Genomic DNA, 13257 nt, shown 5'->3' with positions numbered 1-13257 from the left:
GGAAGAATAGTTAAGAATGGCCTGAGTGTAGAAGGAGTTGTTTCAATAGGAGGCAGAGAGTTAATGTACTCGCTTAGCAAATAATATTTTTGTTATTATACAATTTGAATCGAAAATTAGCAAGCAAGATCAAAGCCCTGTAAGAAGAAAATGATGGTGATAAAATCATATCTTTGCTAATGAATAAAGATAATACGCTACAAGGAAAAATTATATTATGTAGGTCGATAAATGAATTCAAAAGAAAAAAAAAAACTTATTAAATGTATGAAGAACAGAAACGTACAAATTATAATATGGCGACGAAAAAAAATAATATTCTAAGAAACTTGTATGTTGATTAGAAAGGAGAAAACGTAACTGGGTGGAAGTATAAGCTAATAAAAATAGGATAATCAATTATTGGATAAAATATTATTGTATTATGATAACCTACAGACTATGGCAGAAGGAAAATAAGGAAGAGGAAACACTTAATAATAATGTTTAAACAAATAATTCAGCTAACCTCAAGGTTAGCCTCTCAAGAGGTCAGTGTTGGGCAAAATCAATTGAAATCAATTGCAATTGATCAATCTATTGAAAGTAATTGCTCTGAAAATCAATTGCAATTGAATTCAATCATAAAATTTGCAATTAAATTTTCGTCAATTGTTAATTGTTAATTGGTCACCAGACAATTGAAACTTTTAATTGTTAATTGTCAATTGCAAAGGGTGCAATTGAAACATTTAATTGTTAATTGCAATTGACAATTGAAACTTGTAATTGTTAATTGTAATTGTTAATTGCAATTGAAATCAGCAATTAAAACTGAAGATAAGAAGATGTATGTGTATTGTGTTGTCCACTTGTTACTGTTTTACATATTTCAAATAAGGTACTTATAAGAAATGCTGGATACCTACCATCCTTCCCCCACCCCCCATGGGAAGAAAGCCGGGAAACTAAGTATTTTTTAAAATATATTATGTTTATGGTTCTATCCCCCTCGAAAGAACTCTATATGCCCGTCATGCATACAATAGGAATGGGCACTAACGAGTTCGAGTGAGTTTTCTTTAAAACTCGACTCGACTCGAAGCAGACATCTTTGAGCTCGACTTGAGATATCGGCTCGAAAAATTTCCCCCAACTCGACTCGAATTCGGATCGAGTTTCCAGTCGAGTCGAGCCAATTCGAGTTAAATTCTTTGTGTTACTATCTTCAAGTATCATACATAGACAATATAATTATCAATGATACTACTACTACTACTATAATTAATTATCATTATAACACCGTGTACCTGTATAAACATGGAATATAGGCGGTTTGTATCGGAATACTAAAAATTAGTTGACTGTCGATCTCGGTCGTCAAGAAATCTTCAGGAGGCAAGGACATCGGTCACGAGGTTCTTGGTTTGAGTTCAGGAGGAGCAAGTATTCGGGCTCGAGCCAAAAATTATTAAAAGTTATGGGACTCCAGCCAAATATGTTCAAAACTGCTCGACCCGGGTTTAGGGTTGTCAACAGCTCAAGCGGCTCGCTCACAGCTTATTCACTTATCGAGCCGAACCGAGAAGTGAGCCGAGCCAACAGCTCATCCAACCGAGCCAGCTCGAGCCGATGCTCACACGAGCCGAGCCGAACCGAGCTGATTGCTTACCCCAACCGAGCCGGTTCGAGCCATCGGCTCAGTGAAGCTGACTCGAACCCAGCCTATGGACTCGTTTCAACGGAGCCGGTTCAAGCCATTGGCTCAATTGAGCCCAGTCGATGGGTAATCCCAACCAAGCCAGTTCAAGCTGTACGCTCAGTTGAACCGATCCGAGTCGGAATGACATCACTATTCCGGTTGGGCTTCTACTTTGGCTAAAAAATTGGACCGTGCAGTTCTCAGCCTTGATGGTAAGAATTACAAAAAATGATATGAAATCTTTAGTTTTACGTCCCACGATTATGCCGGTTAGACTAAAGGAGACGGTGATGATAGGAAATGAATGAAATGAAGAAAGTGGGAGGAAACGGGAAAATCCACGAGCACGGTGTTTGTCCACCACAAAGTACAAACTGCGCGAGCTGGGATCGAACCAGGGACCTCAAGCACCGGAGGTGAACGCTCTACCACTAACCCACCGCGCCAACTGGTAAGAACTACAGTATATACTTATATTGGTGCTCACGGCGTCATTAACTTGTTCCGCCACCAACGAATTTCAAGGTACTTTGTTTTTCATCTTTTGTGCGTGTTTTGTGTCGCTTTATGCGCCTATTCCCACATTTTGTGCATCACCGGAAGTGGGTCAAAATGGGCCTACAAATATGGCGGAACAAGTTATTGCTCTTCCGCCACCAATGAATTTCGAGATCGTTTCCTTCACATCGTTTTGTGCCGTTTTGTGCGTCTACTTCCGTTTTGTACGTCGTGGGATGTGGGTTAAAATGAGTCCCCAAGGTGGGACGAAAACGATCAAGAGTTCCGCCACTATTAAATCTCGAGGTCGTTAATTTCACATCGCGTACCCTTTTGTACGTCTATTTCGACGTTTTGTGCGTCACTGGAAGATGGTCAAAATGGGCCTCGAAGGTGGGACGAAAATGACCCACTGCTCCGCCACTACCGAATTTCGAGGTCCTTCCTTTCGTATCGACTACTGAATTTTCGTGTTGTTTCGTGCCCCCATTTCCACGTTTCGTGCGTCACCAGAAGTGGGTCAAAATGGGCTTCCAAGATAGGACGAAAATGACCCACTGTTCCGCCACTATCGAATTTCGAGTTCGTTAATTTCACATCGCGTACCCTTTTGTGCGCCTATTTCGACGTTTTGTGCGTCACTGGAAGACGGTCAAAATGGGTCTCGAAGATGGGATGAAAATGACCAAGAGTTCCGCCACTACTGAATTTCGATATCCTTCCTTTTGCATCGACTAGTGGATTTTCGTGCCGTTTCGTGCCGTTATTTCCACGTTTTATGCGTCACCTGAAGTGGGTCAAAATGGGCTTCCAAGATGGGACGAAAATGACCAAGAGTTCCGCTACTATCGAATTTCGAGGTCGTTAATTTCACATCGCATACCCTTTTGTGCGCGTATTTCGACGTTTTGTGCGTCACTGGAAGACGGTCAAAATGGGCCTCGAAGGTGGGACGAAAATGACCCACTGCTCCGCCACTATACCTACCGAATTTCGTGGTCCTTCCTTTCGCGTCGACTAGTGAATGTTTCGTGCCCTTATTTTCACGTTTTGCGCGTTACCAGAAGTGTGTGAAAATGGACCTCCAAAGTGTGACCAAAATGACCCATTGTTCCGACACTGTCGAATTTCTAGGTCGTTTCCTTCGCATCGTTTAGTGATTATTTTTTAAAAAGTTTTCTGTGCCTACTTCCTCGTCTTGTGCGTCACCGGAAGTGAGTTAAATGGGCCTTTAAAGTGGAAGTTAAATGGCTCACTATTCCGCCACTATCGAATTTCGGGGTTGGTTCTTTCGCATCATTTAGTGTGTATTTCGTACCGTTCTGTTCGCCTACTTCCACGTTTTGAGCATCACCAGAAATGCGTCAAAATGGTCCATCAATGTGTGAGAAAATAGAGCCATTGTTCCGCCACTATCGAATTTGGGGGGTCGTTTCTTTCGCATCGTACAGTGCCTGCTTTGTACCGTTTTGTGCTCCTATTTCCACTTTAGTGCTTCTATTTCCACTTTAGTGCGACAACAAAAATGGGTCAAAATGGCCTACAAGTATAGCGGAATAACTTAATGCTGTTCCGTCACCATCAAATGAGGTCGTTTCCTTCACATTTTTTATACATGATTTGTGTCGCTTTGTGCATCAGTGGGAGAGGGTCAAAATGGACCTTGAAAGTGGAATGAATATGTCTTTCTCTGCCATATTTGTAGGTCGCCTTTGACCCACTTTCGTTGGCCTACAAAACGTGAAAGTATGCGCAGAAACGGTATAAATATGCACTAAACAATGCGAAAAAAGCGACCTTGAAATTCGATACTGGTGGGAGAGTGGATCAGTTTTCTTCCCACATTGAATGCCCATTTTGACCCACTACCATTGAATCACAAAACGTGGAAATAGGCTTACAAAACGGTAGAAAACACGCACAAGACGATGTGAAGGAAACGACCTCGAAATCGTTCCTAACGGAACAGCATTAACTTGTTCCGCCATATTTGTGTTTTCATTGGGAAGGCCGATGGGGGCTGAATTTGAACGTAAACACTATCGGGGGTGTCACTATAGGTCTGAGCAACCCCGATAAATATGGATTCGACACAAATTCTAGTACTTTTACATGTCCCGGTGAACGCCCCCTCAGACCCCCTTGGTTCGTATTGTGAAAAAATCTCCTCTGGCCCCCACCAACCCCCAACTAATACCGCGAAAACTATGAATGTGACACTAACATCTGCCATTTTCTACTACTTTTTACATATGCCGGTAAAAGTCCCTATAATCCTCTGGTTCCAATTTTGAAAAAAAAAAAAAAAAAAAAAAACAATGCCTCTGGCCCGCAGCCGATGGGGGCTGTATTTGGAAGTCAACGCCTGTGGAAGTATCACCATTCATCTCAGCGACAGCGAAAACTATGAATTTGACACTAATATCGGTCACTTTCCATTATTTTTACATGTCTCGCAATTCCCCACCCCCGGTGACTCCCGGCATACAATGGTGGCTAAATTTGAAAATCGCTAATGAAAGTATCACCATTGATCTCAGCCACCGCGAAAACTACGGATTTGACATCGGTCATTATGGATATTTTTACATGTCTCGTGATTCCCGTTATAATGCCCCCGTTTCTTATCTGATGGGGGCTAAATGTGAAAGTAAACGCGGTCTTGAGTTTCACCAATGAACTCAGCTACCCCGAAAACTATGAATTTGACATTAATATCGGTCATTTTCGATTATTTTTTTACATGTCTCGGAATTTCCCCCTCTGGTGACCCAAGGCCCGCATACAACGGTGGATGAATTTGAAAGTCATCGCTAGTGGTAGTGTCACCATTGATATCAGCAACCGCGAAAACTATGGATTTGACACTAATATCGGCATTTTGGATTACTTGTACGTTTCGGCATCCCCCCCCCCCGTTGACCCACGGCCCGTAGCCGGATACGGTGAATTTGGAAGTTAATGCGATCGGAGTTTCACCATTGATCTCAGCGACCGCAAAAACTAAGAAATAGACACTGATATCGGTCATCTTCTACTACTTTTACATGTCCCGGTAAACGCCCCCCTGAGACCCCCTGGTTGGAAGTTTTTCGAAAAAGCTTTGCCTTGGTGTGGGACCTGGACCAAGGTATCTTTGACCAAAATTTGGTAACTCTCGGTCGACTTGTCTGGTCCCCAGGCCGGTACCGGTAAACGTCCCCTGGAGACCCCCTAGTAAGGAATTTTTAAAAAAAGCTCTTCGTCTTGGTCTGGGGCCTAGACCAAGCTACCCGTGACCAAATTTTGAAAAGTTTCGGTCCACTCGTCTCGTCCACAGGTCGCACAAAGATAGACAGATAGACACACGAACAAACTCTATTTTATTTATATTAGAAAGGTGAGATCCGCCGTTATTGTATTAGTGCGGTGCTTGAGCTATTGATCGTAAAAATTCAAACTCCGATGAGTGATAATTTTATAGGCTTGTTTTATTACAAGTTTAAACTCTTTAGTCAGTAGAGAAAAGGGCGTGAATCATAGGTCAGAGTTGATGACAATGGGTTTTGGTGGGTCTGTGGGTCGCAGTGGGTAAGAGTGGTTTATGGTGGGTGGTGGGTCAGAGTGGGTCACGGTGGGTCGTGGGTCACGACGGGTGGTGAGTCAATTGGTCGTGGCTAAAGTTTTCATTGCCCCACGCCCTCTCTGAACTACAGTGTTGAAAATTAATCAGTGAAAATCAATTGCAATTGATCAATCAATTGAAAGTAATTGCTGTGGAAATCAATTGCAATTGAATCAATTGCCAATTAATTTCAATTGCAATTGAATTACAGAATTCAATTGCAATTACTTTCCACTGCAATTACTTTCAATCAATTGATCAATTGCAATTGATTCTCCTTTTTCAATGGCCAACTGCAATTAACAATTAACCATTACTTATTTCAATTGTTAATTGCAATTAACAATTAAATTTACAGATTAATTGTTAATTGTTAATTCAATTGAAATTTGCCCAACACTGTCAGAGGTTAGCTGAGAGCCAAACTGCTTGGAAACATCTAAATTTTGAACAAGTGACTTACCAATGATGAGAGAAAATTATGATGAATTGTGCTGATAGAAGTGAAAACCGGAACCCGAGAGGTGAGTAGTAGTGAGTACCTGATAATATTGACGTAAATTTAGTTTAGAGCTATACAGGGTGTCCGAGAAGTCCTTCCCTGATTACAGAAATTGATAACTCAGGCTAGAAATAAGATAGAAATATGAAACTGGTGTTGAATTGTTTACAAACTATAAAAGTTTTTGTCTGTGTTAGGTTTGTTCTGTTTTACCAAGTCTCATTTTTTTGTTTTAGGTTTTTAGTACGTAAGTAAGAAGCCCAAGAAGCCATGCCAACCAACCAGGAGAAGGCACAGTGTGTCCTGTGGTACCATGAGACACGATCACCAACCACGGTGCAGAGACAGTTCCAGACAACATTTGGGAGGACTCCACCTGATGTCAAGAGCATTAAAGCCTGGTATGAGAAGTTCAAGAACACAGGGTCGGTTGCTGACCTTCCGAGGTCTGGTCGACCAAGAACCTCAGCAGGCACGGTGGAGGCTGTGCGGCAGTCTTTTCTGAGAAGTCCTAAGAAATCGGTGCGCAGGGCCTCACGTGAATTACAGATGCTAAAAAGCTCTATCCATGACATTTTACACAAACGTTTATTGTTTCGTGCTTACAAAGTGCAACTCGTTCAGGCCTTGTTGCCCGACGACGGTACACGTCGATATGACTTTGCGGTCGAAATGCTATCACGTATTGAGGACGATAATGGTTATCTCAGACGAATTGCCTTTTCCGACGAAGCGACATTCTTTGTCAGTGGAGTAGTGAATCGCCATAATGTACGCATTTGGGGTTCAGAACCCCCCAGGGAGGTCAGGGAGTTCACCAGAGGCAGTCCAAAAGTGAATGTTTGGTGCGCGTTATTGCACGATCGAATTATCGGGCCATTCTTCTTCGCTGAGGATACCATCACATCTGCAGTGTACCTGGATATGTTGCAGCTGTATGCTGTTCCTCAGCTGCTTCAGTATCGCCCCGATGTCGTTTTTCAGCCAAGACAGTGCACCACCTCATTGGGGTTTGGACGACCGTGCCTATCTCGATAGGACATTTCCTGGGCGATGGATTGGTCGTGATGGACCAACAGCTTGGCCTCCACGCTCTCCTGACATAACCCCATTAGACTTCTTTTTATGGGGTTATGTCAAGGATGAGGTCTACCGAACACGTGTACCAGATCTTGAAACCCTGCAGCAACGAATAACCACAGTCGTTGCATCGATCCCTCCAGTGATGTTGGCTAATGTGTGGATGGAAATTGAATATCGCCTAGATGTGCTACGTGCTACCAAGGGTGCTCATGTGGAAGTGTACTGATGTGACCAAAACTTTTATAGTTTGTAAACAATTCAACACCAGTTTCATATTTCTATCTTATTTCTAGCCTGAGTTATCAATTTCTGTAATCAAGGAAGGACTTCTCGGACACCCTGTAGAAGCATTCTACGTTCTTGCTCCCCTCAACTTTAATATCCCAGAGTCGTCGATGCATAATCATTTTCCTTGACAACTTGTCATATCCAATAGCCGGAGGAACTCACGTCAGATAATCTTGCTAGCTAGGGACAGAGGTCAATTAAATTTCGTTTTCTCAATCAAATACCATCCAGAATATATCGTCGACAAATGTCTTCGAACCAGGGTACGCAGTCACACTGAAAGTATCTATTGCTTAAAAGAGCCAGTAAAAATGAAATTATAGCCTGTACAAGGTTGGACGAACGTCTCACACTATACTACCAACCATCTGGTTTTCCTCAATGTTCACATATGCAAATACTGACCACACACACATTATCCTGATTGACTTCAGCAGAAGTGCTCGCAATGAAATTCGTGAAGCAAATTACGTCACTAAAATTTTACGGGAGAAAAAAACCCCTCAAATTATCACTGTCGCTACCAACACCATCTGGGTCTTCTCATTGTTTGCATATGCAGCAAGTACAGATAACACACACTATCCTCCTTGATTTCGGCAGGAGTTTCCACAATTGGTTCATGACGCAAATATTTTCCTTGGTTTCGGCAGTTTTCACAATGGGTCCATGACGCAAATTTCGTCATTAGTAACTAGAAATTCGTATTTAAAAAAAGTGTAAATTATATAACAATATCCTGTTTCAATCCAGAATAAACCCTGTGCGAGAATTGTTGGAGATCAGGACTCTGATAAAGTTTAAAAATATATGTTATTTTTGTTGGGGACGTGTCAGGAGAATTTAGTGGTGCGTCATGGACGCTGGTAGAGGATGGGCACCTGACTAGGGCTATGTAGTATCCGGATGTGAACATCTAATATCGAAACTTAATTGAAATTTGAATTTAGAAATATCAAAATATGGAAAAAATATCGCAGAGCACTAACTGAACTTCAGTTACCTCGCAGACAGAGGCGATTCGTGAAGGAAATCATACCGGTGAAAATTAAACTTTTTTGCTTAAAAGTAAAAAAAAAAAAAAAAAAAAAAAAAAATTCTTAATGTACTAATTGTTGTATACAACAATTAACATATTAGATAACCTTTATTCCCTTACGTTCAAGCGATGAAATTCAAGTTTTTACCAGTGTGACTTCCCTCACGGCCCGTCTGTGCTTATAGAAACAGGTTAACTGTGGCGTTGGCAATTAATATTTCTAATTATAAATGGAGATTTTTACGAGACGAGAAGTCTTGAAAACGAGGGGAGAGTCGAGACAAGAAGTACGTTTTAAATTCGAGACGAGAAACAAGAAAATACTCGTCTCGTTTCCGAGACGATATGAGACACTGATTACCCCCGATGAACCACTTCCTATATAACTAATGAAAATTAATTTTTTCCCACAATGCAACAAAAGTGATTCTGCGACACTACTGGCTAGAGTTGTAACTAACTGCATCGTCTGCTACTGGCAGTAGCTAAGTGTATCATTGGCTAATTCTATCAGACTCAGGCGCTCTGAATAATTTGATTCGTTCTTGCTTTTAGTAGTTCGTGGTATCCAACTTCCTTGGGTGGTGGCGCCACGGTCTCCACAGTTTCAACGGAAAGAGTAGCTGAAATTTCTTATACCAAGGATGTTATAAATAGAGGATCTGCCCATATGTATCTTCATCTTATTAAATCGATGAAGCCAAAAGACAACCGAGCATCGGCACGTCTGATTGGCTACTCTCGTTTCTGCCATCGTCTGATTGGCTGCTCTCGTTTCCGCCATGATTGTTGGCTCAAAACATTGCGATTCTATTGGACGGAGTGGGCAGAGTAGGGGTGGCGAAACTGTGACGTATGGCTTCAAGATTTTGTTGTAAGGGCAGATCCTCTATTTTATAAGATCCTTGTCTTATATTATATAATTACTCTAATTATTCTATTATATGATACGTTTCACGAGTCTCGTGGGCCACACTTGTTCACCCAATTATTAGATCTCAAGACTGTCTTAGTGTTATAACAATAAATGAATAAAATGATTGTACGAACAAAATGAAGAGCATTTATCAACGTTTAAAAATACGGAAATTATTACAAAATATGTTTCAATAATAAATATCTTTAAATGTTATATCCAGAAGGATTCTGATCACGTCTAGAAGAAATTAAAAAAAAATCAAGACAAATTTTGCACATATATTTGCAAAAGGAGACAAGATAACCATATTTCTCATCTCGTCTCTCCTGAGCAACACTAAAAATAATTAACTGATTCTGAAAACGAGGAAGTTAAGAAGAATCATAATTCAGGAGTGGATTTCGTGGTTTCTTTACTAGAATCACAGATCAGTAGTTCTCAAGTTGCCTCATTTTATTATGTTGGACATGAAATGTAACAAAATTTTTCAGATTTACGGTCCCATGATTATGCCAGCTAGGTTAAAGGAGACTTGGCGCGAGCTGAGATCTAACCAGAAACCAAAATCACCAGACATGAACGCTCTACAACTGTGCAACCGCGCACTCTTCATTATTTTGGCTGAAATATTGTGCTCTCACCAGGAAATAATCAAGAGACTTATTGTGTAACTGTTTGTGTTTACGCAACGAAAAATCTGCGTTTTAGATTGTGATAGTAGTTATAATGACTAAGTCAGGTTATTTTGTCATTTCCGCTCTCATTCTAAGTACAAGCAGGGGAGTAAAATTGAGGGGGAACGCGGGAAGACGCTGTCTTCCCACTTCCAGAAACTGTCTGTGGCGTCCTCATACTTCCTAAAAAAATTACAATGGGCAAAAAGAGGCACGGGGGACGGCGGCGTGACATCATGCGTCCCCCTACCTTGTCAGGTTTAGTTTTACCCCTGAGTGCAAGGATCTAAAAGTCACATTTTCGGTTCGAAACAATTCGTCTGATAGATAATGATAGCAGAGGCCCGTGTATGGTTCATTTTACTTTCATGTCTAAACAAGTTTCCCTCCGTTACCTCTCTTTGATCTATTTGCTCTTTAAAGTCCACTCTTTCAGAAACCTTTCATTATAATCAGTGGTGTATTTAGGGGGGGGGGCTCCCGGGCTTAAGCCCCCCCCCGAAATCTTATTTATTATAGTAAAGTATATGAATATCTTGCATAATTCTCACATTTTCAGGCAAAGCCCCCCCCCCCCAAAGTTAGCAAACCCCCCGAAACAAAATCGTAAATACGCAACTGATTATAATATTTATAAGCAAAAGCAAAACATAACCACAGAAGTTCCATGTGCAGCTCATGTCTTTTGGAACCCAGTGAAAACAAATAAACAACAAATATGTCATGCTTAACCTATCGATTGATTTTTGAACGTTTTGCGTTGAGTTGCGTTCTGCAAATTTGCGAAAGTTGTTACGGAATGGGACCATTGAAGCCGTTATATGCGTTACCTATTCGGCGAAGGTATAAATTTTTCGGGCAACAATGTGTATTTACTGAAATATCTGACTACAAACTCAAGTGGTTTTGAGCAATTGGTGCTCTTTTTTCCCGCCAAAATTGGACGACTACCTGAATGGACTTGATTGATTATAGCCTATATTACATGTGTTACAACGGCCTAGCATTCTTTCTAACCTTGGAAGTCTAGACGCACAATAGCGATACACTGAGTGAGAGACCTGTGTTTTTCTCAAAAGAATCACGGAAAGAACAGATGGTATGAAAGCAATCTGTTAGAAAAACCTCATACTATGCATGAACTATGCCATGTTGCATGTTTATACATCGTACGAAGGAACAAAACAACAAAATTTAACCTAAATTGCCGAAATAAGTCTAAAATTATCCCAATAGATGTTGAGAGTTTATCAACCACGGCAAAATAATAATAATAATAAAAAACAGCTGTAATTATTAAACAATAATAATGTGTAATATCTGCTGAAGATGTGTGGCAACATGGTGATCCTACCTACCCAGCTGGCAGACTTTTTTGAATGAATCGTCGCTTGGTGAGGTAGAAAGGTAGGCAGTCAGCTGTTTTTGAGATCTTGCAGGTGTAACTGGAACAAGGGTACTTTTAGGCAAAGAGAAGTGGGAGAGGTGAAAGGTTTGGTGGGTGGTATGGTAGGAGAAGAATATAATGCAGAAAGCCCCCCAAAAAGTTTTTTTTTTTTTTTAATAGTTCAGGGAAACGTAAAGCTGGCGAACATAAAAGTAAATTCTTTTTACAAAAATCTTAAGACAGAAATAGTGTAATATGAAGAACATAGTGTGAAGCTAAATGCACTTGTATCGCAGTAAATAAGTGAAAAGTGATATGCAAGTGCCACTCAATGGTCTTAGAATTATTCATTACGAACACCCTTTCACAAAGTTCATTTTGCATTCATATGATCCTAGTTTTCTGCTCCTGCACTTTACAAATTTGAATAGGCCTACGTAATGAGAAGCACTTTTTTTTAACCTATTTCAAATATACTGTTCACAGATGAAATTTGCGTAACCAAATGAATGGCTCAAATTGTGAACTCCACAAAGGAGAGATTGAATGAACATTCTTATTACATAAGCAGATTTAACGCAAGCGCGGAAAAGGAAGCTTAGTTTTGAGCATACAATGCAACGAAAAGCTAATTAACATATATAATTTTAGGGGGACACGATGGCTCAGTGGTAGAGCGTTCACCTCTGATGCTTGGGGTCCCTGGTTCGATCCCAGCTCGCGCCGTGTGGAGTTTGTGGTGGACAAATACCGTGCTCGAGGGTTTTCTCGGGGTTCTCCCGTTTCCTCCCACTTTCTTCATTCCACCATTTCGTTCATTTCTCATAATCACCGTCTCCTTTAGCCTAACCAGCATATGCGTGGGACGTAAAACTCAAAGTTTTCATTTCATTTTATAGACAATTTTATCAGTGTGAAAGTTTACTATTTCCCAACTCTGGAGATGCTTTTGGTGGATAAACTTCACAAGAAAATGAAAGCTGACTTTTGTATGAGTTTCGCTGCGTACGTTCTATATCGTAATGGATTCATTGAATGACTAACTGTCAATAATAATGATTGCTCATGTAAAATAAGTATTTAAGGTTTACAACTGCATGGGATCCCTCAAGATTAGTTTCTTCACCCACGTTTTAGTGAAATTTCCTAATTTCACTAATTCAAAACTCCATATTTCATGGTTAGTAATTGTAAAATCAAATCCTATCTTAATATATTGTCCGGCGGTAGCTCATGCGCTTCAGTTCCACGTTAATCAGTAGATCCCTTCTCCTATAGCCTCACTGCTGAAAGGGACGTTAAACTCAAAATCAACAGCAGCGCAAATCTGTTTTCAACATTGGGGGGACGGGTAATACTTTTTTTCAGCGATGTTCAAAATATATATGAAGTTGAAAAACAATGCTGTGGAGAATCAGGGGCAGGGACGTACGCAGGGGGTGGATCCTGGGGGTCCGGACCTCCCCGAAATTTCGACTTTTGTGTAAATTAACCTAATTTTAGGGGCAATTTTAGAAATTTTAATATAAAATACCCTCATATTGAGTCTGGACCCCCCCCCCCGAAATAAATGCCTGCGTAC

The sequence above is a fragment of the Thermobia domestica genome, chromosome 14 (assembly GCF_964235325.1).
Source record: "Thermobia domestica chromosome 14, izTheDome1.hap1.1, whole genome shotgun sequence".
Taxonomy (NCBI): Eukaryota; Metazoa; Arthropoda; class Insecta; order Zygentoma; family Lepismatidae; genus Thermobia; species Thermobia domestica.
This window is presented reverse-complemented; position numbering follows the sequence as displayed.